This window comes from Leiobunum rupestre, chromosome 2 (genome assembly GCF_980474605.1).
Source record: "Leiobunum rupestre chromosome 2, qqLeiRupe1.1.hap1, whole genome shotgun sequence".
NCBI classification, from domain to species: Eukaryota; Metazoa; Arthropoda; class Arachnida; order Opiliones; family Sclerosomatidae; genus Leiobunum; species Leiobunum rupestre.
Genome location: NC_143385.1, coordinates 74,084,616 through 74,112,267, shown reverse-complemented (window position 1 = coordinate 74,112,267; position 27,652 = coordinate 74,084,616). Strand labels below are relative to the sequence as shown.

At 34.2% G+C, this 27,652-nt stretch overlaps 1 protein-coding gene across 1 annotated transcript in view; it reads left to right on the top strand.

The window, feature by feature from the left end:
* The first annotated feature begins 23,876 nt into the window (after positions 1 to 23,876).
* Positions 23,877 to 27,652, top strand: part of LOC149958999 (5-hydroxytryptamine receptor 1-like) — a 66,115-nt gene continuing 62,339 nt past the window's right edge. Inside the window, exon 1 of the mRNA XM_090165117.1 lies at positions 23,877 to 24,126. The gene's annotated coding sequence lies outside the window, so the exon portion shown is untranslated. The remainder of the gene's footprint in view (positions 24,127 to 27,652) is intronic.

The following is a 27,652-nucleotide window of genomic DNA, read 5'->3' as shown; positions in this document are numbered from 1 at the left end:
AAGGGAATTTTTGTCGAAGTACTCATATTTTGCGGGAATTTTGAGGGGACAAGATACCACCGTGTATCAATTATCTGCTAACCCTTCTGCATTACGTATTTGTACCCTCTCGATGATTCTGATTACCGCTGAAAGGAGGCATAGCGGTAGTTTTCGGTAGGGAAATCAATAGTCACATGACATCATTCATTTCATTAAATGATGATATGTTTTTTTAAATATTTATATAATTTCATTAAAAATATTAAATATTTGGTCGCTCCCTGTTTTCCGAGGAGTTTTCACGAATGCAAGGGGGTTGTGGTTATTAAGGGAATTTTTTACCCAAAAAGGAAGATTTTTACGTTCTGAGAGGGAAAACAGAGTCAAAATAACAACCAAAGACCATGTCTTTTTCGTAGAAAAGTGGTTCTCAGAAGCGATATTATTACTATAGACAAAGTGGTCTCCTAAGATAAATGGTGTCTACTAAGAAAAGTGGCTTTAGGAGACAATCTAATATCCATCGACAAAATGGCCTTCATCATATGATGAGTTTCAAGCAGGTGCCGAAGTGGGCGATCCCGACCTTCAAAATAAATATTTCCGCCTTCAAAATGGTGCTGTGATCCTTCAAAGTGAATATATCAACGGAGACAAAGTTGTAATCTCGGATAGAAAAATTGCTTTTTCATTCTAGTAAACATTTAAAATTTTTTTAGAAATGCCACATAATTAGGGAAATTATCTTTTTATACTAATGTTAATTATTTGTCTATGGCTGAAAATTAAGTTCGCGTATAAAACGATTACAACGTAACAAGGGCTTTGATTGGTTTATTAAATTTATCTTAATTTTCATTGGCATGATCCCTTTGCATTATAGGTATCGTCAAAATTTATTATTTTAACACAAATTTGCAACAGATATCGCTTCGGAAGCTACAATTAACATGACGTACCACGTCTGCATTGTTTCGTTTACTTCTGCTAACACTCGTGATTATGAGGCTTACAAATTAGGAGGCTTATTGGCTCGAACGGTACGTAGTCTAGATTCCCTTGGTCTAGATTATCTTTGGCTCGAAAAAGCCGTGCTATTGCAATATAAAATTATAGAAAAGCAAAATTTTGGGATAAGGTGGGATACCTGAAGAAATAAAACTTGGCTTAGACTTGTCTAAACGATTCATTTCAAATGAGCTTTAAAGGGATATAAACAAAAGTGGTTATATATTTACAAATGAAATAAAAACCTTCCTATCAAGATACGCGCTTTATCAAACTCGTTTTCAGTTCGTCAGTAGAAAGGTTCTATTCTAAGTTGGATTTCTACTAAAATCGGCCACTGCAATTCTGAACTGGAGGAAATAATTTTCCTAAAATTCCTGCCAAGGTTATATTTCCATTAAGACAATGTTTTCGGAATTCGAACTTGAACATGGCCTTAATTAAATTAATCTTAATATAACGAATGCAAACCCTTCAAAATGATGGCGGCTTTTCTCTAGTTGTGATATTTTAGAAATGAAAGTCGGGGAATTCCTTTCAAGCTTGAGGACAATTTCGTTAAAATTCCAATCGCAATTTATCATTTCTAACTTCTAAGCTTTGAAGTGTATTCATTTTGGCGTCGCTTTCCATTCGGTCGCGCTTTGGAGATTTCATTTTCGCTTAATTAGCCAGGCTGGGCATTTTCGCAAAATTACTGCTCATATCAAAATCTGCTCTAACTAGAGAGGATTAAATATTATCTCTGTTTTCCGTTCCCTCAATTTTAAATGTTAAATTTGCTATAAGTTCAGTTAAGCCTCGCAGATCGAACGTAGACTAACGGTTTCAGCTAGTTTCTTCGGACAGCTGTTTCAGAAACATATTGGTGGTGCACGTGTGACCATGCGTTGAAAACTAATCCCAGGTCGGCCCCTACCTGAAAATTAAAAATATCAATTCCTTGATATTTTCGTTGTCCCCGTTTCAAAGTCTGAAAATGTGTAACTCATTTTGTTCTTTGCGACTAAAATTTTTGTGAAGCGTAAAGAAAACGTTTAGTTAAACTTGCATTTCCCTTTGGTGAATTATTAAAACCGCGTAAACGGAGTTTGCTGTAAAGGAAGCTCTGAAAACTCTTGATCAAAAGCTCTTCAAATTAATTCAATTTTGCCTTTATAAATATTTTCAATAGGGGTTTTTTTTATGTACAAATGTTTAGTTTTTTGGTACTTCACTTCAGAGATTTTGGAAACAGAATTTTAACATAAAAGTTATTTTTTAAAATACTTCTCTAATAATGCACACATGAGCGAAAAGCTAAAAAGGCGTTATTGGTCAATTTAGAAAAGCCATTATGATAAACTTTCTGAAGATAAATGTAAGCTGATGGCTTTATTTTGTTAAAAATATATTACCCTATGATATATTTTGAGCGCAATTCCCATTTAGAAAAATATATTAATTTTAACATTATTCTAGAATGTCTGTTTCAATCACTCTTCTCAAGGAACCGTTTAAAGAAATTTCCAACATTTCCCTTCAAAAAATTCTTAAGGGTTGTATCAAATATTTTTAACTGTCTATACTACAGACCTGTAGTGGTTCTAAATTCTAGCTGTTAAGAAATGTATTTTTTTGAAATAAGATTAATAGTTAACTTATTAAGGTTGGAGGCACTAGCTCTAAGCACTTCCATCGCCTAATAAATCATATTATACGAAGTTTCAAAAACTAGAAACTTTTTTAATTTTAATTCTTACTTGGAAACTGTTCAGAAATTACGTAACACCTTTTTCCCTCGTTACGACGATCCCACCCCTAAATAACGACAAATACACTCTTAGCTGCCTCAATGATAATTCCACCATTAATAGTTAAATAGTTTAAATAGCATTTACAATTAAGCATGTTAATTTTTAACTTTAAATTGGAGCCCCTCGTGTTTATAAAGGGTCAGAGAATCGTTTATATTTGAAGGGTTTTCTAAGCGTATTTCAAACGATTCTGTTTCAATTTGATTAAATTTTTAAGGAAAAGGAACTTAATGGTAAATGTTTTGGCCGGGTTCGATCCCAGCTTGTGGCACTTGGTGCAAACTCCGAACAACTCCTTCTGCGTTGAGTTTGCAAGCTCTCTCCCCACTGGTTTAAGGGGTTTCCCCTTCCATAAAAACTTGTGAGTGTTAACGGTAATAGTAAGTTTAGGGAGCTGTTGGCTTGCATGGCATGCAGGGCTGGCCACCACTCTCCTACGCGTTGTAACCCGGCCACCTGAATTAATGGCTTTAAAATTCGCTTCATGACTTAGGCCTGATATGGTGCCTTGGGTATTAGCCTAGATGATTATTATTATTTATTTATTAATACATAACGAATCTGAAGGATCTCTTACCCCATCTATTGACAAATGCCCTTCCTAAACATTCTTTGGATTTTATGACAAAAAGCCATTTGGCAATTATCTTTAAGGCGCTTTGAGGGGAAACAGGACTGAGCGGAAGGCAGATTTTTGGGTTAACCCTGAGAAGACACAAACATGAATAACCATTTTTAAAAATTTGTGAAAAACTATAATTATGTTACAAATTAGTTTACTGGTTTTGATATTGTTTATATATGGTAACTATTTGATCAAAACTGACAAGGAGACGACCCGAGGTGGTTCTCACCGATTTTGTTCAAAGTTGGGGGATTGTTAGACCTAGATGTAACATGAAACCCGTTAAAGGGAAAAGTTACGCTGGGCTTCCGTTTTGCCATGGCAACCAAAAATGTTTTTGACAACATAATATGAGAAAAAGTCTATGTAAAATAACATGCAAAAATTACAAATTCTAAGGGTCCCTCCCCCCTGTGCGAAACTCCAATAATTCAAAAAAAAATTATTTTTAAAAAAATTGTAAATTTTACATTTTTGGATTACTTTGGACAAATAGGGGGGAATAAAAACCATTTTGGGTGAACTCGAGCTAATTTGAATAAAAAGGTCGAAATTTTAGGTATAATACAAAATATTTGTAAAACTTATGCCGTGATAACTGCCATATATTTTCACCGATAAATCTTAAAATTTCTACATTACATTATCTGAACGATGTAAACAGATTTTTAGATTTCGATAGAAAAACGACGCCATTTTATAAAATGGCGGATACAAATATAAATCATGGTGCAATAAGTTAGGTAATTTGTATCCGATTATCCTGAGATTTTCTACGTTACATTATCTGCCCGAATGAATTTGTACTATAAATTTCTAAAGAAATCCGACACCATTTTGGAAAATGGCGGATATCAATAATAATAATCGTGCGATAAGTTCCGTAAATATACGTCGATTAATCAGAAATTTTCTACGTTTCATTATTTGTCCGAGTTAATTAGACCTATGGGTTTTCCAATAATAATCCGACGTCATTTTGAAAAATGGTGGATATAAATGTAACTTATGATGCGATAACTGCCGAAATTATTTGCCAATTTACGTGAAATTTTCTACATTACATTGTCTGATCGAATAAATAAGCCCCTTACACTGTGATAGAAATATGACGCCATTTTAGAAAATGGCAGATATCATAATGCGATAACTGCCGAAATTATTTGTCCAATTACTTGAAATTTTCTACTTTACATTACCTATTAAAGATAATTAATCCTATTAATTTTCATAAAATTCGAGGCCATTTTGAAAAATGGCGGATGTCAAAATGTCTCACGGTTATATAAGTTCCGTAATTATTCGACGATAAATCTGAATTTTTCTGTTTCATTAAATGATCGAATAAATAAGTCCTTTCTATTTTGAAAGAATTCCGGAGCCATTTTGCAAAATGGCGCATGTCTGAGAAGTTTCGTAATTATTCGCCAACTATTCTGAAATTTTCAATTTCTGAGCGAGTAAATTAGTCCTATTTCTTTTGAGAGAAATACGCCGTTTTTCAAAATATCAATGTATCTTTTGGTGCGATAAATTCCGTATTGTTATTGTTATAAAAAAATTATAGGAAACTTCATATATAATGTGTAAAATTAAATACATTTCCACAAAATCAAATAATATTGGGTAAGTTCTTATATATTCTTGACATATTGGCATATAATCTCCCGAGTTATCAATAATTTCTCGAGTTATCAATAATTTCTCGAGTTACCAATAATTTCTCGAGTTACCAATAATTTCTCGAGTTACCAATAATTTCTCGAGTTACCAATAATTTCTCGAGTTACCAATAATTTCTCGAGTTACCAATAATTTCTCGAGTTTCCAATAATTTCTCGAGTTACCAATAATTTCCAGAATAACAAATTATTTCCCAAATTACCAATAATTTCCCAAATTACCAATAATTTCCCAAATTACCAATAATTTCCCAAATTACCAATAATTTCCCAAATTACCAATAATTTCCCAAATTACCAATAATTTCCCAAATTACCAATAATTTCCCAAATTACCAAACATTTCCTGAATTACAACCATTTTCTGATTTACCAAAAATTTTCCGAATTACCAATAATTCTACAATGCCAATTGAACTAATTTAATAATATTTCAATTTATCCAAATTATACCTAAATGATTAATTTAACCATAATTATTTTCGATTAATCTAATGATATAAGAACTTACCCAATATTATTTTATTTTACGGAATTTATCGCACCAAGGGATACATTGATATTTTAAAAAAACGGCGTATTTCTCTCAAAAGAAATAGGACTAATTTACTCGCTCAGATATAGAAAATTTCAGAATAGTTGGCGAATAATTACGAAACTTCTCAGACATGCGCCATTTTGCAAAATGGCTTCGGAATTCTTTCAAAATAGAAAGGACTTATTTATTCGATCATTTAATGAAACAGATTATTATTGGAAAACCCATAGGTCTAATTAACTCGGGCAGATAATGAAACGTAGAACATTTCTGATTAATCGACGAATATTTACGGAACTTATCGCACGATGATTATTATTGATATCCGCCATTTTCCAAAATGGTGTCGGATTTCTTTAAAAATCTATAGTACGAATTCATTCGGTTTACCCCCAATTCGCCCAAAATAGTTCTCCCAATTCCAATTTCTCCCAATCCCATTTCTCCCAATTCCCATTTCTCCCAATCCCATTTCCCCCAATCCTATTCGTCCCAATCCCATTTGTCCCAAAATAGTTATCCCAAATCCCATTTGTCCCAAAATAGTTATCCCAAATCCCATTTGTCCCAAAATAGTTATCCCAAATCCCATTTGTCCCAAAATTACACTTGGTATAAACATGAATCTAAGTTTTATTTTAATATGCAAGTACATCAAATTTTGCCCATATGAATATGGTAAACCTAACCTAACCTAACCTAACCTAACCTAACCTAACCTAACCTAACGCCAAGTCAATTCACATATGGGCCCCTTCCTATTTTATTAGACAATGTCGTCAAAAAATATAATGCCGTCAAAATGTTACGCTGTATTTTTTTCGACATATCGACTCGTACCGATGAGATCTAAAACCGCGCAATTACCATATATTTGGAAAATAATGATTGGGAGAAAGGGGAATCCATATTTTTGGGAATATTGATCGTTGGGAGAAATGGGAATCCATTTTTTTGGGAAACTTGATCGTTGGGAAAAATGGGAATACATATTTTTGGGTTAAATGAACTCCGGTTCGGAGAAATGGAATTGGGACAAATGGGACACCATGTTTTTGGGAGAACTGATCACTTTGGGAGAAGGTCAAATTGGGTTCTTTAGAAATCTATAGTACGAATTCATTCGGGCAGATAATGTAACGTAGAAAATCTCAGGTTAATCGGATACAAATTACCTAACTTATTGCACCATGATTTATATTTGTATCCGCCATTTTATAAAATGACGTCGTTTTTCTATCGAAATCTAAAAATCTGTTTACATCGTTCAGATAACGTAATGTAGAAATTTTAAGATTTATCGGCGAAAATGTATGGCAGTTATCACGGCATAAGTTTTACAAATATTTTGTATTATACCTAAAATTTCGACCTTTTTATTCAAATTAGCTCGAGTTCACCCAAAATGGTTTTTATTCCCCCCTATTTGTCCAAAGTAATCCAAAAATGTAAAATTTACAATTTTTTTAAAAATAATTTTTTTTTGAATTATTGGAGTTTCGCACAGGGGGGAGGGACCCTTAGAATTTGTAATTTTCGCATGTTATTTTACATAGACTTTTTCTCATTTTATGTTGTCAAAAACATTTTTGGTTGCCATGGCAAAACGGAAGCCCAGCGTAACTTTTCCCTTTAACGGGTTTCATGTTACATCTAGGTCTAACAATCCTCCAAGTTTGGCTGTTAATTGAGCTACATGTAGACTTTTGGCAACTCTGAAGGCAATTAGTGCACTGCAGTCGGGTTTCTAAATTTCTACCAATTTTGATTTTCTCTCTTTTATTCCAATTGATATTGCGTAAATTTTGAAGCACGAAAATATTGATTTTTCGCTATTGAAAATTTGACGTTATACATGTAGCTTATTTACCTTTATAGTTTCACATAAACTTAAGTTTGGAGCTTTTATGATATTTATCACATTTATAACTTTCATTTACCTGACGAACATTTGTGAATTTGCGCATATTTTTCAGTTTTATAGAAATTGTATGATATAATAGAAGGCTACTTAGAGGGGCGGGCGCTTTATCTGCGGGCTATCTCTGTTGAGCACGTTTTGTGGATTTAGCCAAATGTTACGCACGTTTTCGTCGTTAATTTTAGGTAGATAACTATATAAAGTATATACTTTTTTCATAAACTTGGAAATATTTAACCAATTATTTTTAGCCAGCCTAATTGTCCATCTTAGCATAAGAATCTCAATAAAGGTTCCTCTAGAATAAAATAGAATAGGGTTTGAGTTCATTGGCATGCAAATTTAAAAGGTAATTACCAAGTTTCTTTATTTACTACATCTCTTATAATACAAAATATATATAACTTGTTCTACAGAGGTAATGGAGGAAATATTCACCAAGTTTAAGAATCCAATTTCAGAAAACTTTAAAAAGTTACAATTTCTGTTTTTTCAACCAAGGTAGCGCTATTATTTCAAATTCGAGTTAATTAATCTTTTGATTTTGATTTACATTACTTGTTATGGTAGTGTAAGAGGTATCTAATGCTTATTCTTATCAACAGTTGTAATTTTTAAGCTGGAAATTTATAGTTCAATTTACAACTAACTTGAAATTCATCTTTCAATTTACAACTTACTTGAAATTCATAGTTCAATTTACAACTAACTTGAAATTCATCTTTCAATTTACAACTTACTTGAAATTCATAGTTCAATTTACAACTAACTTGAAATTCATACTTCAATTTACAACTAACTTGAAATTCATAGTTCAATTTACAACTAACTTGAAGGTCATAGTTTAATTTACAACTATCTTGAAGTTCATAGTTCAATTTACAACTATGACTTGAAATTCATTGTTCAATTTACAACTAACTTGAAATTCATTGTTCAATTTACAACTAACTTGAAATTCATTGTTCAATTTACAATTAACTGGAAATTCATAGTTCAATTTACAACTGACTGGAAATTCATTGTTCAATTTACAACTAACTTGAAATTCATACTTCAATTTACAACTAACTTGAAGTTCATAGTTTAATTTACAACTATCTTGAAGTTCATAGTTTAATTTACAACTATCTTGAAGTTCATAGTTCAATTTACAACTATGACTTGAAATTCATTGTTCAATTTACAACTAACTTGAAATTCATTGTTCAATTTACAACTAACTTGAAATTCATTGTTCAATTTACAACTAACTTGAAATTCATTGTTCAATTTACAACTAACTGGAAATTCATAGTTCAATTTACAACTAACTGGAAATTCATTGTTCAATTTACAACTAACTTGAAATTCATACTTCAATTTACAACTAACTTGAAGTTCATAGTTTAATTTACAACTATCTGGAAGTTCATAGTTTAATTTACATTTATCTTGAAGTTCATAGTTTAATTTACAACTATCTTGAAGTTCATTGTTTAATTTACAACTATCTTGAACTTCATAGTTTAATTTACAACTATCTTGAAGTTCATAGTTCAATTTACAACTATGACTTGAAATTCATTGTTCAATTTACAACTAACTTGAAATTCATTGTTCAATTTACAACTATCTTGAAATTCATAGTTCAATTTACAACTAACTTGGAATTCATTGTTCAATTTACCACTAACTGGAAATTCATAGTTCAATTTACAACTAACTGGAAATTCATAGTTCAATTAACAACTAACTGGAAATTCATTGTTCAATTTACAACTAACTGGAAATTCATTGTTCAATTTACAACTAACTTGAAATTCATAGTTCAATTTACAACTAACTTGAAATTTTCCGAATTGGCGTTGACTTGGTTTTGCCGTGAGACAGCCGAGTTTCATAAGTAACCTTTTGAATTATAAATTTTTTTTAAACGAATTTGAGATAAATCGTAAGTTAAAATTAAAAAAATAATTTAACTTAGAATTCCTATTTAAACAATTTTTTGCTACCTGAGAGCTAAGGTAAAGCGAGTGGTTTTTCATAGTAGACCTAGTCAGAGATTAATATAATTAAAAACCACTATTGTACAATTAAAAGGTTTTATTTCAAACAGCTACGGTCGTTTCGACGCCAACACCAGCGTCGTCGTCAGGCTAATATACAATTAAAACGAAAAAGAGAACTCGTTAGAGACAATAGACAGAGTAAATGTGAAACGAGCAACAGCCGCAAAAATTTAAAGCCCATATTCAACCGTCATAGTTAAACCAAAATAATATTAATCGAGCGTCGATGCAAATATTGATTAACATTCGGAATTAAACAGGATACTATATAGTCATTTTGGATATTTTTGAAACCAAAATACTCTGAAACTGACCACATCGCCATCTTGTTTAGCTGACTAATATTGTTTTGCCTCGCAGGACTTTTTCTTGGTATATAATTCGCCTGGGACATATTTAAACACTAGGGGGCTCTGTTTTTAACAAACCCTTGCTCGCACAATAACTTAAAAAAATCGGTGATAATTAAATACATTACTTCAGAAAACATTTGCTGATGACATATTTTTTGATATTACTTCCTTTTTGCGTGATTATATTAAATAATTATAACATTCATTAAGTTTTCCAACAAAAACACAAGATCCCGAGGATATTTATTTTAGATCCCAATCACCCGGAAACGTCATTCCGAATATTCCAAAACAATGAAATTGCATGGATATTCAGGTTTTACCCCAAAATCTTACCTTGCGTTGATAATATTTTCAATTTTTTTGTTAATAATTTGTTAATTATACTTAAAAAATCATTGGGTGTTTGTACATTGAAACGACTTATTTAGTAATTTTTATTATTACTATTATATCATTTTAAAGGAATTCAAATAAACACAAAAATTTCATAAATATAAATCCAAAAATTCAATTTTCTCAAACAGTGGTTTTGAGACTCGCTACACTTTTGCTTTAACTTAGCGTAATACTCGAGCACTATATTTAAAGCAAATGTGCTTCCGCATTCTGCAAATTCTAGTTATTATGTAGTCTACTCCTAGTGCCACTGTGGCCTTTAAAAAAACTTCTAAGAAAATGGTTGATAATATTACGTCGTACTGTGGACCGTAACCGGTTGAGCTCCAGACCGATAATTCGATTAAACTTTGCAAGGAGCGCAGAACCGAAACAAAGATAATAAGAACCGTTTCTTTTCTTTTTTCGAACTAATTAAGAAGAACATTTTAAACGTTTTAATTAGAAAAGACGAAGCGAAAAAGTCGCCTTCGAGATATGTGACTAGATGCTGTACGAGTCAGCCGGACGCGGAGGGACTTCCTCTCGTGGGACGAGAGCATTTACGAGCCGGATAACGCTTTACGTCCTCGCACGTTACGCGATAAAAAATAGTGCAGTGGGGTTTCCCTCAGTTATTGCTAAATGGAGCTTGCGCCCTTGTGAATGTGACGCGAAGATTAGGACGCGCTTAAATTGGATCGATAGTTTTTCTCTTGTTTTACAAACTGGTTAAGAGGCTTAACGCTTTGCTCCGCAAAAGCTTAAGTGTTTTTTTTCTGAGCTTAACTTTTGTGTCAAGTATAGAATGTCAATTGAAAAATTGCCCAATTTAATGGATCCTTTGTTCGAACCTCCCATCAGCGCTATTAGATCGTTAAAGAGTCGCCTAGGCGGCTCTTCCGAGATAAACACTATTATTTAATAGTTCGACCGGGGATTCTCGTACAAGTACACTTCCCTAATTAATAGGCCGATTCTAACTAAGTGTCATGGCCATTCTTATATCGAATTTAGACTTGTTTGACTACTTTTAAAAAAGAAATAAGTGTCGTTATTAAATTTGGTCCAGCTTGCAATTTAAGTGTTCGGTAATTTCAATCTCAGTTATTTCTAAAGCCAAGAACTAATTTTAGGATTTCCTATTAATAATAATATTAATCATATTGAATTCTTGTTTTTAAGGGTGATTTCGAGATTTTGAAAAGTAATTTCACCCAGATTTTGGGATTTTTAAGTTTATTTAAAGTTTTCTAATATCATTTTCTCTAAAGTGTACGGGATTTTTACTAATGTCGGACTCCTCTGTGCCACAAATTATATTCGACTAGCTTGAAAATAAATTTGCCTGTATATAATCTTAAAGTTTCTTAGCCGATATGATGTTTGTGAGAAAAATAGGAAAAACGTTTCTTGGATGGCCTGATCGCCTTCAGTAGTTTAAAAACCTATTCTTTTTCGTTAAATCCAACGCCATCTTGGAAAGTGGTGATTTCTATTGTATAGTTTTTCTTTTATCAGAGGCAGTCTTTGATGTTAATTTTTAGTTTGTTGGCTATACCTAGGAGCCACAAACACAGCACCCCACACAAGGAGAACGCAACCCGTCAAAAGTCGTGAATTTTCTTGCGTACATTTCTCATTGGTTAGATGCTTTAGCACCTGCTGCCGTCAGAAGGGGACAATTCGGATATTGTCTCCCACCGCCCGTAAAACATGCAGCGTAAAGGCACGTCCAATGAAATTTGTACACAACACTGCGTTAGCGTGTTTCAAGGCTATAGCTGCGTTCTCCTTGTGTTTGTTGCTCATAGGTTATTCACATTACGTCAAAGCTATTGTTTGGGCTATCTTGGAAAGTGGTAGCCACCGTCAACGAAATTAGCCATTTTGTGTTAAAATTCAGTACCATCTTAGAGACAAAAAACGAGAAATAAAATATTTCTTTTAGCTGGCATTAAATCCAACGGCATCCAGAAAGAAAAAGGACCGTTCCTTTTCACTGCAATTGGGGTAAATCTCCGTGGTAGTAAGTCATTTGGTGGGACCCTATACAATCGCCCCAAGGCAAGCTCGACCAAATTACTGAATCAAAACAATAATGGAACTGGTTCAAACTCAGGGGGCTTGTAGACATTCATGTTACTTGAAAGTCTCTAAAGGGAAAAGTTATAATGTTTAGTGGGTATTTTCCTATATTAATCTGCCATTGTTCTTTGGCTGAAACACATTTAAATTGTGATATTGGATGAAATTGGATAATCGTTTGAAATTTTAATATTCGAATAAAATTTTAATTTACCGCCAATATTTAGGCATACATATTTTTTTTTCTCTGAAATCAATATTGTGACTATAATTTGATTTTCGAGACCTGGCAACGCTGTTGAACTGTCAACAAAAGGGTATTTATTTGCTTTGTCGATGGTTTTGGATTCTCGAGGCCTGTTTGGTTTATTTAATTTGCGTTTGGAAAAAAATACCTACAAAATTAATTTCGACTGTTAATTTGAGGACACAGTCAGGTTTCTCGACTAAGAGTTCATGTGTTGTAAAAAATAATGAGCCTTGAAACAAGCAATTGAGATGTCAGTCAGCTGTACAACTTTAAATAGCCTTCCCGACTCTTGGATTGGTCGGACATTCCGACTGTTTATAACTTTTACCCCACAGCCAACCTAGTCTTCCTGACCACTTTAAATAGCCTTCCCGACTCTTGGATTGGTCGGACATTCCGACTGTTTATTACTTTTACACCACACACAACCTAGTCTTCCTGACCACTTTAGTAGCAGTCAATCCTAATACTCTGTGCTGCATGGGTTTCAGGTGAAATAAAGAAATTGAATAAAAATTGTAAATTTAGGTTTTATCAATTTAAACTGATAGATTTAAACAATTTTTTTTACAAAACTTGGGTACATCCAAAGAAAATTAATAATAAGTCAGCTAGGGACTTTTAATGGCTAGGAGTGGAAAGCTCTTCAGGCCACGCAAACGAAGAGCTCTCTACAACGACTACAACCATAAGTAACACAATAAACATAAGTATGACACTTCCTATTCACACGATGCAATTTTTCTAATGATAGTCGGTTTCGACAATGACAACGTCAACCATTACGTACCAACGGACTGACAGCTCTCCGCGAACTACTCCTTGTATTTGGAGGAAGCCCGGAAAATCTCAGCTTTTTGATGGAACAGCCAATGCCTATTAAAAATTGAAATGCTTAAAAAAGTGTAAATAACGTTTACTTTTGGAAATTAATGATAAATTATTGAATCGGATTATATAAATAACTAATATAAACAATGTCTCCAATTCAGAAGTAAGTTATTTTCAAATATCAAATCTAAACGCGCGTATGCTCGTATTTCTCGCCATCAAACTAACCAACTATTTTTCCAACGGAAAGAGTATTAAGTGATGTGTTTCCTGTTCGGAAACTTCCTATTTCGCAATCACTCCACGACAGACTATCATTAACCGATTTCATGCTGTGCCATACTTATGTTAATTATGTTACTTATGTTATAACCGTTAACCTCCAAACGTTCTTATGGAAAAAGGAAAAGGCAAAACTCGAGGGAAAATCCCTTTAACCAGTAGGGAGAGAGCTTGCAAATTCAACGCGGCAGGAGTAGTTAGTGTTTATCAAGTGCCACAAGCTAGGATCGAACACGGCTCCTCTTGCTGCGAGGTGAAAATGCTAACCACTCTGCATCAGCAGGTACACTGATGATCCGACTATTCAAATAATATCGATAAGTAGATTCGGTAATTTAGAAGGTATTTTTACATTATCGATTGGTTGTTTTAACTGCAATTTTATCTCCTAAGTGAGCGTATATTGGCCTCCAATTAAATCCGTGTGATCTGTGTCGTCACATTTGGAATTAAATATCTCATAATCATTTTCATAGATGGAACAGAGTATACTCCAAGTTGGAAATGAAGATTTGCATTTCATTTAAAACGTTTCATTTTCTGGTTTAAATTTTGGTGGAAAGAAACTTCGAAAGGAAAACTTATTTCCATTCCTCCTCACTCGTTGAGCGCAACAGCTTCTGAGTAACTCAACTTACTCTGTTTTCATTCTCTAATATCCTCTCTATTCCCTACTATCAGGCTCGAAGATATTAATTTTAACTAATGACTCGTATTTCACCTTTTTCCATAACTTTGGAACATCTTAACATTAAAGTTAAGCCACTTACACCATAATTATAAAAACGGAGTCATTATCACCAGATAAAATAGAAATGTCCGATTATAATGTAAACACTTATAGACTCCCGAGAAAACTCTGCTACCAAATATCGTATGTCAAATGTTTCCTACATTTTAACAATGATTTCCCAATCTATAAGCTATCCAAATTTCCAAGATACGAACTAAAATTTGCTATTATCAAAGCTAAGAAGCTTCGCAATAAAATTAAAATTATTTTAAAATTGATCACTAGGTACATTACATATAAGGCAAGAGTTAAGGAATTGTAATTAAAGAAATCATTTAAAACTGCACTCTTATGCGTCAAAACTATGAGAAGAACTGTTTTTAAGTACTACTAATTTGCCACAGACTAATTGTGTTGAAACGTAGCCGGGTTTCAATTTAATCTTTGGATAAATTCCGTATAATCTTGGTAGCTTTTCTAAGAATTATAATCTTAATCAGCTAGGCTAATACCCAAGGCACCAACTTGGACCTAAGTCTGATAGCAATTTCTAATCAGGTGGTCAATTGGCGTTAAGCCTTCATACCACGCTAACCAACACTAAACTAACTGATACCGCTAACATAGACAAATTTAAAAAAATGATCATTTAAATGTTGAAATTGGAACTCTTAAAATACTGGCTGAGAGAAAAAGTTAAAAAATATTTTAATTTCTGCTTAAAGAAAAGAGTTCTTTGTTTTATATCTAGAATTCATAATGCTTGTTTAATATCTAGAATTGCAAATGCTTTTTTAATATCTAGAATTGCAAATGCTTTTTTAATATCTAGAATTGCAAATGCTTGTTTAATATCTAGAATTACAAATGCTGGGTTTAAATCTAGAAATAAAGTAGCTTATTTTACATCTACAATTGAAATTGCTTATTTTACATATATATATATATAAATTAATTTGCTTGTTTTACATCTATATTTGAAGATGCTTGTTTTTTATCTAGAGTTGAAGTTGATTGCTGGTTTTATATATTCATGTATATTTGAAGTTGCTTATCTTACATATATATATTAAGTTGCTTATCTTACATAAGTTGCTTGCTTTACATCTTTATTTGAAGTTGCTTGTTTTACATCTTTATTTGAAGTTGCTTGTTCTTCATCTAGAATTAAAGTTGCTTGTGATTTTATCTAGAATTAAAGTTGCTGGTTTTATATATTCATGTATATTTGAAGTTGGTTGTTTTATATCTAGAATTGAAGTTGGTTGTTTCACATCTAAAATAAAGTTGTGATTGACATTTCTCAACCCCTCGGGAACCACGCTTGAGGAATATATTTGCTGTAAATTATATTTTTATACATACACTTTTAAATTGAAATACAAAATAAGTAAACAACCGCGGAAAAAATGTGCAAATTCTTATTGGCATTCATATTCGTGTCAATAGTCAACTCCCTTGACTTCTTCTCTTAGGTAGGTAGTATCCATATGCCTGACTATGTGTACGCTCTCAGTGTCATCAGTAAGATTTGGCATAAAATTGTTTGGAATATTTTTCAAGATTGTTTAAAATATATTTCCCTAAAATTATACGACCCCGTTAGTCCGTCACTAGCTTCATAGTAAATACGCGTCGTTGACATTTATTTGCAATAATCCGATGCTATATTTTCCAGTTGACATATTCGATTATGTTCCGTGGCACCCTGTCGGTCGGTGAACGTCAAACAGCGCGAGTTGTCCTTTGAGGCCATGCTTGTGAATGGGGGGGAACGGGTCCCCTTTTTTACGTCGGTATATAAAAGAGTATTAGGGTTTCGCGGCCTCTTTCGCCGCTATAGAAAGAACATATGCGCCAGAGTTCAGTTTTCCCATCCCTTCAAACAGTTGAAAATCGAAAATCCGCTCTTATTTCGAAATCCTCATCTCAAAAGCTTTCAGACGAGATATAAATAAACCGTAGGCGCTTATGACGACGCGTGTTATGGATGTCGCGTTCGCCATTTCCCAGAGATATACGTCGGAGCCAGAGGTCATAGGCTGGAAAGATAACCCTCGATCAATAATGGGATTCTATAGATGGCAGCGCAACCGATTTACAATTTAAAAGTATATTTAGAATTTAATACATATAGAGAGTTTGGATATATATCGCGCGAATTGGAAATCCGTCGCTCGCTCGAGGCCAAGCCACTTTCGATATATCGTGGCTCGAACGGCATATATATTTCAGTTGCTTTTAAAATATTTCGGTTTCAAGGTGGACTTATCCGAAGTTCATTAAAGCTGCCTACACGCGTTGCGATTTCGAAGGGAATCGTTGCCTTAAGACTTGTCAAATTTGCATTCACTTACTGGAATATATATACAGACGAGCTTTTGCAGACGGTGCGGGTATGAACTACAGATTTAAATACCCACAGTACCCTTTTATACTTAATGGAAAGTATTTTTAAGTTTTTTTTTGGTGTAGCACCCCGGACAAAAATGTTCTATATAAACTAAAGTAAATCGCATAGAGCTCAATGGGGTTCTATATACCGTATAGAGTGTTCTATAGAAAATTTTATTACGTGGGTTTTTGCATTGTCTGTTCTTAAGACGTTTCTATAGTTATTTATCAAAGATGATGTGACATTTCCATTGCTTATCAGATGTAGTCAAATTCTATAATTATGAAGAAAATCGCCCCTATTTGGCAAATTCGTATACCAAATCGAATATCGAATCAAATTTCGAAAGAAACCCGAATGGAATAATAACTAAATCTCGGGACAAAAAATAAAGGAAATAGCGAAAAGGTATTTATTTGTTGAGTTATTAATTTAGCCATAAGCCTATCAACCCTAAGTTTGAATCGAAAGGCAGTGTGCTGGCGAAAGTACAGCGCTAAATCCACCCTGTGGCGGAAAAGAGAAACGTAACGCGTCCCGCAATGCATGATGCCAGCTGCTTTGGTAAGAGAGAGGTGCGTAGGGAGAGAAAGGGGGAAGGAAGAAGCTTCAATTTATCTCTACCAGGTGCCGATACTATCGCCTGATTTCTTCTTTTTCACCCGTCCAGTGGTGGTACAAAGGGCGCTATGCACGTTTCAAACTTAGAGGTTATATGCTTATGATTTAGCGTTTATATCTTTGAATATGGTTTTGTTTAACACCTTAACATTTCTTAGACGCGTACATGATATCCCGCCAGCCTAGGTAGTCTCTATATATAAATTCCAGTATAATAGTGACACAAACCGAAAGATAATGTTTATACAGATCCCAGTATAATTACTTCATAACCTACAATATCATTTCGACACAAGCACAAAAAGAGAGTTCCGAAAACGCCAATAGTGTTCCTAAAGACAAATAATTGAGTTTCCACTTAAAATAAAGAGTGCCCGCACAATATGTTTAGAAATACCACACCGAAAATAAATAGTTTCCACCCAAAAATAAAGAGTTTCCACACCAAAAATAAAGAGTTTCCAACCAAAAATAAAGAGTTTCCACACCAAAATATTAAGTTTCCACACAAAATGTTTAGAAATACCACACCAAAAATAAAGAGTTTTCACACAAAATAAAGAGTTTCCACACTAATATAAAGAGTTTCCCCACAAAAATTATAGAAATACCACACCAAAATTAAGAGTTTCCACACAAAATGTTTAGAAATACCACACCAAAAATAAAGAGTTTCCAACCAAAAATAAAGAGTTTTCACACAAAATAAAGAGTTTCCACACAAAATGTTTAGAAATACCACACCAAAAATAAAGAGTTTCCACACAAAAATAAAGAGTTTCCACACAAAAATAAAGAGTTTCCACACAAAATAAAGAGTTTCCACGCTAATATAAAGAGTTTCCCCACAAAAATTATAGAAATACCACAAAAAAATTTAGTTTCCACACAAAATGTTTAGAAAAACCACAACAAAAATAAAGAGTTTCCACGCAAAATTAATAGAATTAAACACACCAAAAATAAAGAGCTTCCACACAAACTTTAATAGAGCTTCCACACAAACTTAAATAGAGTTTCTATACAAATAAATATAAAAAATGTCCCTAGAAACACCTAACTTTCTTGTAAAACTGGATGTTGCTTTAAAGTATAGTTTCTTTTGAACATTTTTGTAATAAAACGAAAAGTTCGCTTTTCTGAAAATTCTGTGAAATTGTATCTAACGCTTAAGTTAATTTATCTTATAACTGTAGTTTGAAATGAAACCTTACTTGATTATGTACCTTAATTAATAATTAGTTATCTAAACCTCAAATCTTTATAGTATAAACTGGTTAAAAAAAACCTTTTTTGAATCGGTGAAATGATCGTTTTAAATGATTTTCCATTTATTTCAAGCATTGACCTGTGGAAATATTTTGGCGCTACGCTTTCCGAAAAGTACAGCTATTGGACCAATATTTGCACTAAATAAAGCTACGGTGAATGATTTTTTGATCATAGGTTTGAAGTGGCAGAACGTTATTGGTCCAAACGGTTTCTTTCTCTTCCACTTTAATATACGTCAGAACACGGGACACTTCTTTCACTCTTTGACCTGACTGACTGAGTTAGAGAGAAGCGACAAAAAGGGGTTCATTCTCCGAAAGAAGCGCAGGCTTTAGCTGCTTTCCCCTCTCGGAGAGCCAGACGGGGCCTCGTGACGTGTCATGACGCCAGGGAATATTATCGCCAAGTACTGCACGGGAATTTAGCGTGGCTAGTACGTTCACTTTCTTTGTCTGTCATTTGGTTGCCTTCAGTAATGCCATAAGTGTATAATATTCTTATATAAGTGTGACACTTCCTATTCTTCACATGCAAAAGTTTTCTGAGCGTTATTCACAAGACCGACTGCAATACGGGCTTCGCCGCCGTTTTGCGTCCGCTTGATCCCGCGTCAAACTTAGCCTTTGACAGTGCCTTTCTAAGGGGATATTTTCTTCTTGTGATAACGTCACTTCGTCAGTAAAATATTCATCAAAGTGACAAACTTGTGGAACAATATTATCGACTTATGGTAAAGTTCAACGGACTCTCCTTTAAGTAAAAGTTGAGTATGGGTTTTAACTGTATGGTTTTTTCGCGTTTCCTGGAATAATAGAGTTTTCCGTTGATCGACTGCACATTGAAGTCAGCACAAGCAAAGATTTGGGCGTGCATTAAATTTTAATTCTGTAGTTTTAGTTATGAAAATTCCAAGTAATTGCGAAAGAATAACAATTAAATAAATACTAAGGTTTGAGGTAGTTGCCATTTTATAAAATTGAACTAAAAATTAGTTCAGCGTGATTCGAAAATACTTTACATTTCTCTTGAGTCTTTTTCGTGCCAATATTTATATATACTGTTTTAAAATGAATATGTTTGGACGATTAAATCATGTGACCAGTGTCTGTTTTCCTTCCACCACCCTCCCCTTTGGTAAATCTTCATCTTTTTTATTTTTAATTTTGATAATTTAAACTGAATTATTATTAATTTTAAATCATATTTGGTTTTTAGGGTGATGCTATCTTGAGCTATCTTCAAGGCAATCTTGCAATAACAAGGCTGTGAATCATTCCGACTTCCGGATCGAAAAACCATCCAGTTGATATGTATGCCAAGAAATCAGTGCCGTTTTATGACGTAACGCCATATTTCTAAGAAGAATTTGTTATACTTGAATTTTTTTAAGCTCATAAATTTTCGTAGCCCCCTTTGAACCTTCGTAGGCACTGGATAAAGCGGCCCTACAATAAATTTTTCAAATCTTGCAATATTTTTTACTAACTGGACGTATCCAAACTCGACATTTGGTTTCCGATTCATAAGACGTCGCGAGCGGGGGACTAAGGACGTTTTGTCCCTCACTTGGCTTAGCACCGAATTTGGCCATAAAAGCCCCATTCTAAGATCTAACCCCTATATGTGAGACGTAAAAACCTATACATTACCAGGGTCAAAACTGAACGACAGAGGACCTAAGGAGTCAATTTTGTTATTATTTTATTACCACGCGCAAGAACCCCATTTACGAATATTTTACCACCGTGTTTTCGTCCTCCAGCTCTTTTATTTATTTATTGTACAATATTTAAGCAGGAATATTTTTATGTCTCCTTCGAGAAAGTGATTCTGTGGCGTACAGTATAGCATTTCGCCTCGCAAGAGGAACCGGGTTCGATCAAAACTTGTGGCACTGAGTGAAAATTTGGAGCTTCTTATTTGGCATTGAGTGCTCTTCCCACTGGTTGAAGGGGGTTTCCCAGAGTTCTTCGGTTTTCCCTTACATAAAAACTTCTTGAGTCAAACGGTAATAGTATGTGTATGAAACTGTCACCTCACGTGGAGAAAGGGCATTAAAAGCCGCTAGATGATTTGGGCCTAATGTGCTGCCTTGGGTATTTGCCTAACGGATTATTATTAACTTTAATAATTGGTTATTATATTTTGAGTTTTATAAATTTTCGTAATATTGATTTGGAAAAAGCTGCTGTTGGTTTATCCCGAGCTCTATATCCGCGATTTTTTCCTACTTTTTTGACACTGGTTTAACCGGGTTTAACGATCAACGTATATCAATATTGATTTAGTTCTTTAAAAACTGGGAAATGTTAGCTAAATGATGAGTCGGTTTGCATAGTGAGATTTAAAGATATTTTATAAAAAATAATTAGACACGACTAGTTTCGCTGCCGTTCGATAGCACCATCAGATTTTGAATTGATTGAACTACAATTAAATTAAATTTAATTTCCAAGGAGAAAAATAACTTAAAATATACAACCGTAAGTTGGTAAATTATATTCAAAATTTAGAATTAATTTACCAATATTACAAATAAATACTAAGCATTAACTTCCTATTAGAGACCATAGTGATTATTTTATATGGAAGAAATTGAGTAGTTTCCAGAAATAATGCAGAAACAATTCGAGAATATGATAGGCCACATTTTTCAAATGACCAATTGACCCATTATTATAGGGCTTAAAGTAGATATAATTGAAAAGTAACTTTAAATGGTCGTTACCGTAAATAATTAAGTTGAATGAACTTTCTCTGTAATCTTTTCAGTTTAGAAAGCTTTTCGTAAAAATATTTTAGGCATAAGAGGTTAATTTGAAATAAATTGGATGTTTCTTTTCCGTGTGTACGAAATAATTTTTTTTATTGTATTGGGGATAATTGTGATTTCACCATTACGTTATGTTTTCCTATTTAAAAAAAATGAAATGACCACGAAGTTTGGGTTTTTTGTGGAAGGTGACGGTAAGATTTACGATCGAACTCTTTGGAGAGATCGATGCAAAGGGTATTTACTTTAGCAGGTCCGGTGATCTTGATGTCGACGTGATTCTAGAACGATAGAACCATCTCTACAAATCTTCCCTTGAGAAATCCATGACGAGTATCGGATATAAATACTCTAATCTAAATGTGAAGGTGCTTAGAAATAATAAAGTCGAGAGTTGAACTCAAACAATTTATTACCTCGACTAGACTGTAGTTAAAAAATCCCCTTTTTAAAACTTAATTAGGTTATTTGACGATTATTTTTAATTACAGAAGTGGAACATTAATCGAGGATATTTGGCAATAATTTGATTAGTAAATCGGAATAAAACATTCTTTACAAAGTTAGGAACCATAGAGAGAGTAATTTTCAGATTATTTCGATTTTAGAACTAACTGTATTTTTGAGTTCTTAGGCCACAAATTTCTTTGTATAATTATCTATTTCTACTTCTTACTTGCAACAACTCCTGCGTAGATTTAACGTGTTATATCCTCACTGGTTAAGAGTAGAGAACTGTTAACTAGCGTTACATAATAATCAGCTAGGCTAATACCCAAGGCACCACCTTAGGCCTAGTCATCAAGCGACTTTTGTAGCCTTTATTACAGGTGGCCGGGTTACAATGCGTAGGACGGTGGTGGCAAGCCCTGCATGCCACGCGAGCCAACAGCTCCCTACACTTACTATTACTGAAAACCCATTAAACCAGTAGGCAAAGAACTTGCAAACTCAACGCAGAAGGAATTGTTCCGAGTTTTCACCCAGTGCCAAAAGCTGGGATCGAACCCGGCTCCTCTTGCTGCGAGGTGAAAGTGCTAACCACTCCGCCACCCCACCTTGAGTTGTTGAGAGTTTTCACCCAATGCCACCAGTTGGGATTGAAATCAGCTCATCTTGCTGCTAGGTGAAAGTGCTAACCACTCCGCCACCCCACCTTGAGTTGTTGCGAGTTTTCACCCAGTTCCACCAGTTGGGAGCGAAACCAGCTCCTCTTGCTGCGAGGCGAAAGTGCTAGCCACTCCGCCACCCCACTTTGAGTTGTTGCGAGTTTTCACCCAGTTCCACCAGTTGGGATCGAAACCAGCTCCTCTTGCTGCGAGGCAAAAGTGCTAGCCACTCCGCCACCCCACATCAAAAATTCGACCCTGTTGTCCGTGAATCGTTTCCAAATAGTCCTTCTCGCTTAGAAAAATTTCACACATTATTCGCGTTAGGATAAATCTTAAAATTTTGATAAATTAGATTTTACATATTTCTAATGATTGTTTGGACCAATATTTAGCACTTGGAGAAATGCAATTGCATCTTTTGCAACTTGATCCGATCAAGGGCATTGTAGCGCGGCCATCTGTATTGAAAACCTTAAAAGCCGTTAGCTGGCTTAGTGGTGTCTAGATGATTATTACATTGAATACAAAAAGAGAAATAGCAAGATTATAAGGTTTATATACATTAACAGACAAGACTTATGTGATAACATAACTAGAAGTTAAAATCCCTAAACCATTCAAACACGATAAATCAGCCGAGTTGCTATTCTTTTCAATAAATTTCTAAGGCCTTAGAAATACAACCTGCAATCTGACCTGTTACTGAAAAAAGGTTTCGTAGAGAGTTGCGGGTATGCCGACAGACATTTCAGACCTAAACGATTTTAGAACACTTACTCGATCGCTACATAAAGACCTTAGAAAAATAATAAAAATGCACCGTTCTATTTCCAAGAGAAAAAGCGAAGATGGAAATTAAAGGGTCACCCGGTCTTAACCTTTCCGTAACGATTTTCGTTTTCCCCCTTCGGCTCTAAAAGTTAGATGATAAAATACAGGGTCATTATCTATCGGTATGAGCGAACGGACAGATCGAGGGAAATGTCTTTAAGGCGTCAGGGCTACTCGGGCGTCTCTATCCCGGCCTAACGACCGCCCTCGCAGACCTGTTTGCGCGTTTTTAGTCCAGTTAGTTGGGAGTTTTATACGCGCCAAGACCCTGTAGAAACGTTCCCTAAATGGCTCGATATTTAGAAGGACGAAGCCACGAGCGGCTCCGGGTGCTCTCACTCCGAATGATCCTTTCGAGGCGCAAAGGTGCTCCGTCAGACTCTCTCTCGCAGCCGGAACGTCCCGTCAAATTAAAGCGCGCTCCCCCTACTCGTTAAGCGAATCAGTGACATCAAGACCGTCGCGCGAAAGTGGACTTAGTCACGCCACCACAGGTGATAGAACCTTCCCGAGCAGGTACATTGCGAATAACTATGGTGTATTCGCGAGTCTTCCGCGTTTAAAGACGATTCTAATGAAGAAGGATGACTGGCCCGCGAGATGGGTAAGTGCTGATATTATCTTATACGATTCCCGATTGCGCTGTCTACAGTTTAAGCAAGTTATCAAACGTTGGCCGCTGTAGTTTTGATGGAGGGCTGATAGGCTAACTAGGATAATATTCTTATATTCCAGTTAAACTAGAAAGGGCCTCCATTCAATTTGATTTTTTTTCATATTTCTCAGCGCAAACAAATTTTGAGAGAAATGTCGTTGTATGCGGAATTTTTTCTCTTATTTCATTTTTACGCCCTTTCTCTTCAAAATGAATCGGTATGTGTGCAAATAGAGTGTGTTTGCCGAACCCTGCAAATAAAATCGAGAAAAATAAGTTGTATATATTCAAATCGCAAAACGTTGAGGCGGTATCGCCGATATTGGTGGCTATGGTTTTCGGATTTATTCAAAAAACTTTTTTCTACTTCTTATAGAGACGATTGAAAAATATATTTTCTTATCCGAGCAGACCTATACCCATTTTTTATATGGCAACACTAGCTAAAATAAGAAAGTATCCAATTCTGGTTTCTGACGTTTTCTTAGACGAAATCAAGTTGTAAAAATTGAAGCTTCGGAAATGTACTGGCCTAGTCGAAGAATGCGAAGAAAATATATCGATAATCCAATGGTTTCTGTTTGTCCCTGATTGATTTGAAAAATTTGGGGCATTGTTTTCAAAGACTGAAATTGGCTGATTCTCTGTATTTTCTCTTACGGTTGCAGTTTTAATGAACCCGAAATTTCACTAGAGAATTGCACGTGCCTTCTTAATCTCGAGATTTGCACTTGTAAAATGAAATTAGTCCTTGAAATAGTAATATATATAATTGTATTGAATTAGTTAAAAGCAATTAGGGTGAATTCCCCTAGAGCTTAAGAGCGTTTATTTGCACTAAACAGTGGGGTACTCAGATTTTTAAGAAACTGGTTTTGGGGCCCATTCGTATCATGGGGAGCATATTTTCTAAATCTTTTGGCGATTCCTTATTATTACGAGCCCGTCAGCGCCTCGCTCAGGGAAACGGATAAATTTCAATTTATCATAAAAAATTCGCTTAACTGTTTATTTATGGATATTATTCACGACTATTATACGATTTAATATGCCACCAAAAACTTTTTATTCGGATTATTTTCGGATAAAGATAAAAAGAAATGCACGGAAAATTTCATATCCGAACGCCGAGCCCTACGTCTCAGGCCCTGCGCGGCCCTTACTTACGCCGCTAGTACCAAACTAGCTTCAGGTTTCGACATCATAAATCATTAACCAATCACTTATTAATCACTTAAATTAATTCAATCATTTGATTTTTATTTTTTTATCTATAAGCTTACATAGAAATATAGCATGTAAATCTTAAATCACAGCCAAGGGACTATAAGAAAGTTTGTTTTTTTTTAGATAGTTTTGTGTAAACCTTTATTGTTGCCTGATACAAAATATAATGTACGTTTATCGACATGTGACATGTGTCAAATGATCCATTTTACGTACGAGTCACCAAATTTGAAAGGAAAACAAGTTTTGATTTATTAGAAAGAGCGGCCGTGGAAGTTGAAGACTTGACAATTTTACGTCACTAGTAATGAAGATTTTAAAGTTGAAAGGAAGGCAAACTTGATTTATTTTTTCTTCCGAGTTTTTCCAAGTTACTCCGTATAAAATGACGCCAGCAACGGTCAAAATTCAATGTAGTAGCTACTTCCTTCCAGAAACGGATGCAAGCGTCAGTAATTACCGGGAGCTAAAATCGTATTTTAATTACTGCAGCCAGTATAATAGGTCTAACTACTATCGACTTCTTAAGCCAGTCGTCTGGATAAGCGTAACTCACTTGTATTCTCATTCAAAAGTTGCAGCGAAAATAAAGCGCTGGTTTTGTCGGAGAATATAGTTTATAAGATCAAATGATTACGGGACACGGATAAGGTTATTGGAAATATATAATGGCGTTTCTTCATCGTGTTTCGTGTTTCGTTTCTAATGACTTCAGTGTTCGGAGAGGCCTCTGCAAGGGCCTAATTCCGCTTAAAAAAGAGGTGATAAAAGAAAATGATTAATAGATTTTAAACTAACTATCTTGGTAGTGCTGTCAAAGCAGGAGATTTTCTCAACTATATTTTACTTGATGAAAACAAGATTGTATTTATTTATAATTAGGGAGAAGTACTTAATTGAGAAAATGTTTAGATTGGCATCAAATCCCCCTCATTCTCTAACCGTTAAATTATCCCATTTAAAATATTAAATTCAGCTTGTTAACTCGTTGGTTTTCTAGCGATTGAAGCTCGAGTTTACTTTCTGAATAAATGATTAGAGCATCGACGGCTTCACAGGGCACGAAATTTATTTACTTTACTCTATTTTAAAAGGAGAACAAATGATTATAATTAAATCGCCTGAACACTAGCGAAACAATTTGTTAAAAGGAATAATTTAAATAATAGATGGTCTCTAAGCCTTTGCTCCTTTAATGAACCCATTGCCATAGATTGCCGTGTTCTCGACTAATCGAAAATCAATTCGAGTCAAATTAGTAGGCTTGTGTTTCCACAATACCGGGTAGCCTTCTACATGTATATGCTAACGGATAAATCATTAAACAGGTTCGAAACATTGTATATTTTGAACTAGACCTTCACGGATACACTTGGTAGTTTACACTAATACTTAATAAATTGACAAAGATTGTATTTTTAATATTATCCGTGAAACTCTTCACGCCATTAGAGCTTTAACTAAAATAAATATATAAGATGTCTAATACCTTTCTTGATTTCGTCGAAAGTTGGTAAACACCTTGTACAAGCCTAGCTGTTTTTTTAAAGGTTTGCGTGATTTAATCTCTAAATTGCTTTGATAGCGGTATGAAAAACCACAATGGATAGAAAACAGACTACTTCGATCGTTAGCTAGAACCACTAGGGTATCTTTTTACATATTTTACTTTGAATTTTTTCCATACACGTACGCATCAAACATTATTACTAAATTTAAAATGACGGAATAAAAAGAATGTTTCCAATATTCAATGTTAACTTAAATTATAGATTATCTTTTGAGGATGTTTTGAAGAAGTTGAAATTTGCGTAGCCTTTCAATTGGGAGCCTTTAACACGGATAGAAAAATGTTAGAAAATAATTATTGCTTAATCTACATTAGACTTTTTGAAACTACTGAAAGTTACCTTATTTCATTTCAAGTGATTTTAAACAGTACACCCACTTAAGACTACTTTAACGACGAGTGTAACCCTTCAAAATTTTATTCAAATTAATTAAATTAATTGAAGTCGCCGTTGGCACGCACAATAAAAACCACATTTTAGATTTAAACGACGACCAAATTATTGTGAACATTTTACTAGAAAATTACTCGGTTGCAAAGGTATCTTGACGTTATTAAATAAGTTATATTGTAACATTTATAACCTGCGTAGGGTGTATAAGAGCCAAAGGCAATCACTTATAAAATTATGTTTTCTAAGTAAAGTGACTAACTAAACAATTAAGCGGTACATTTTCG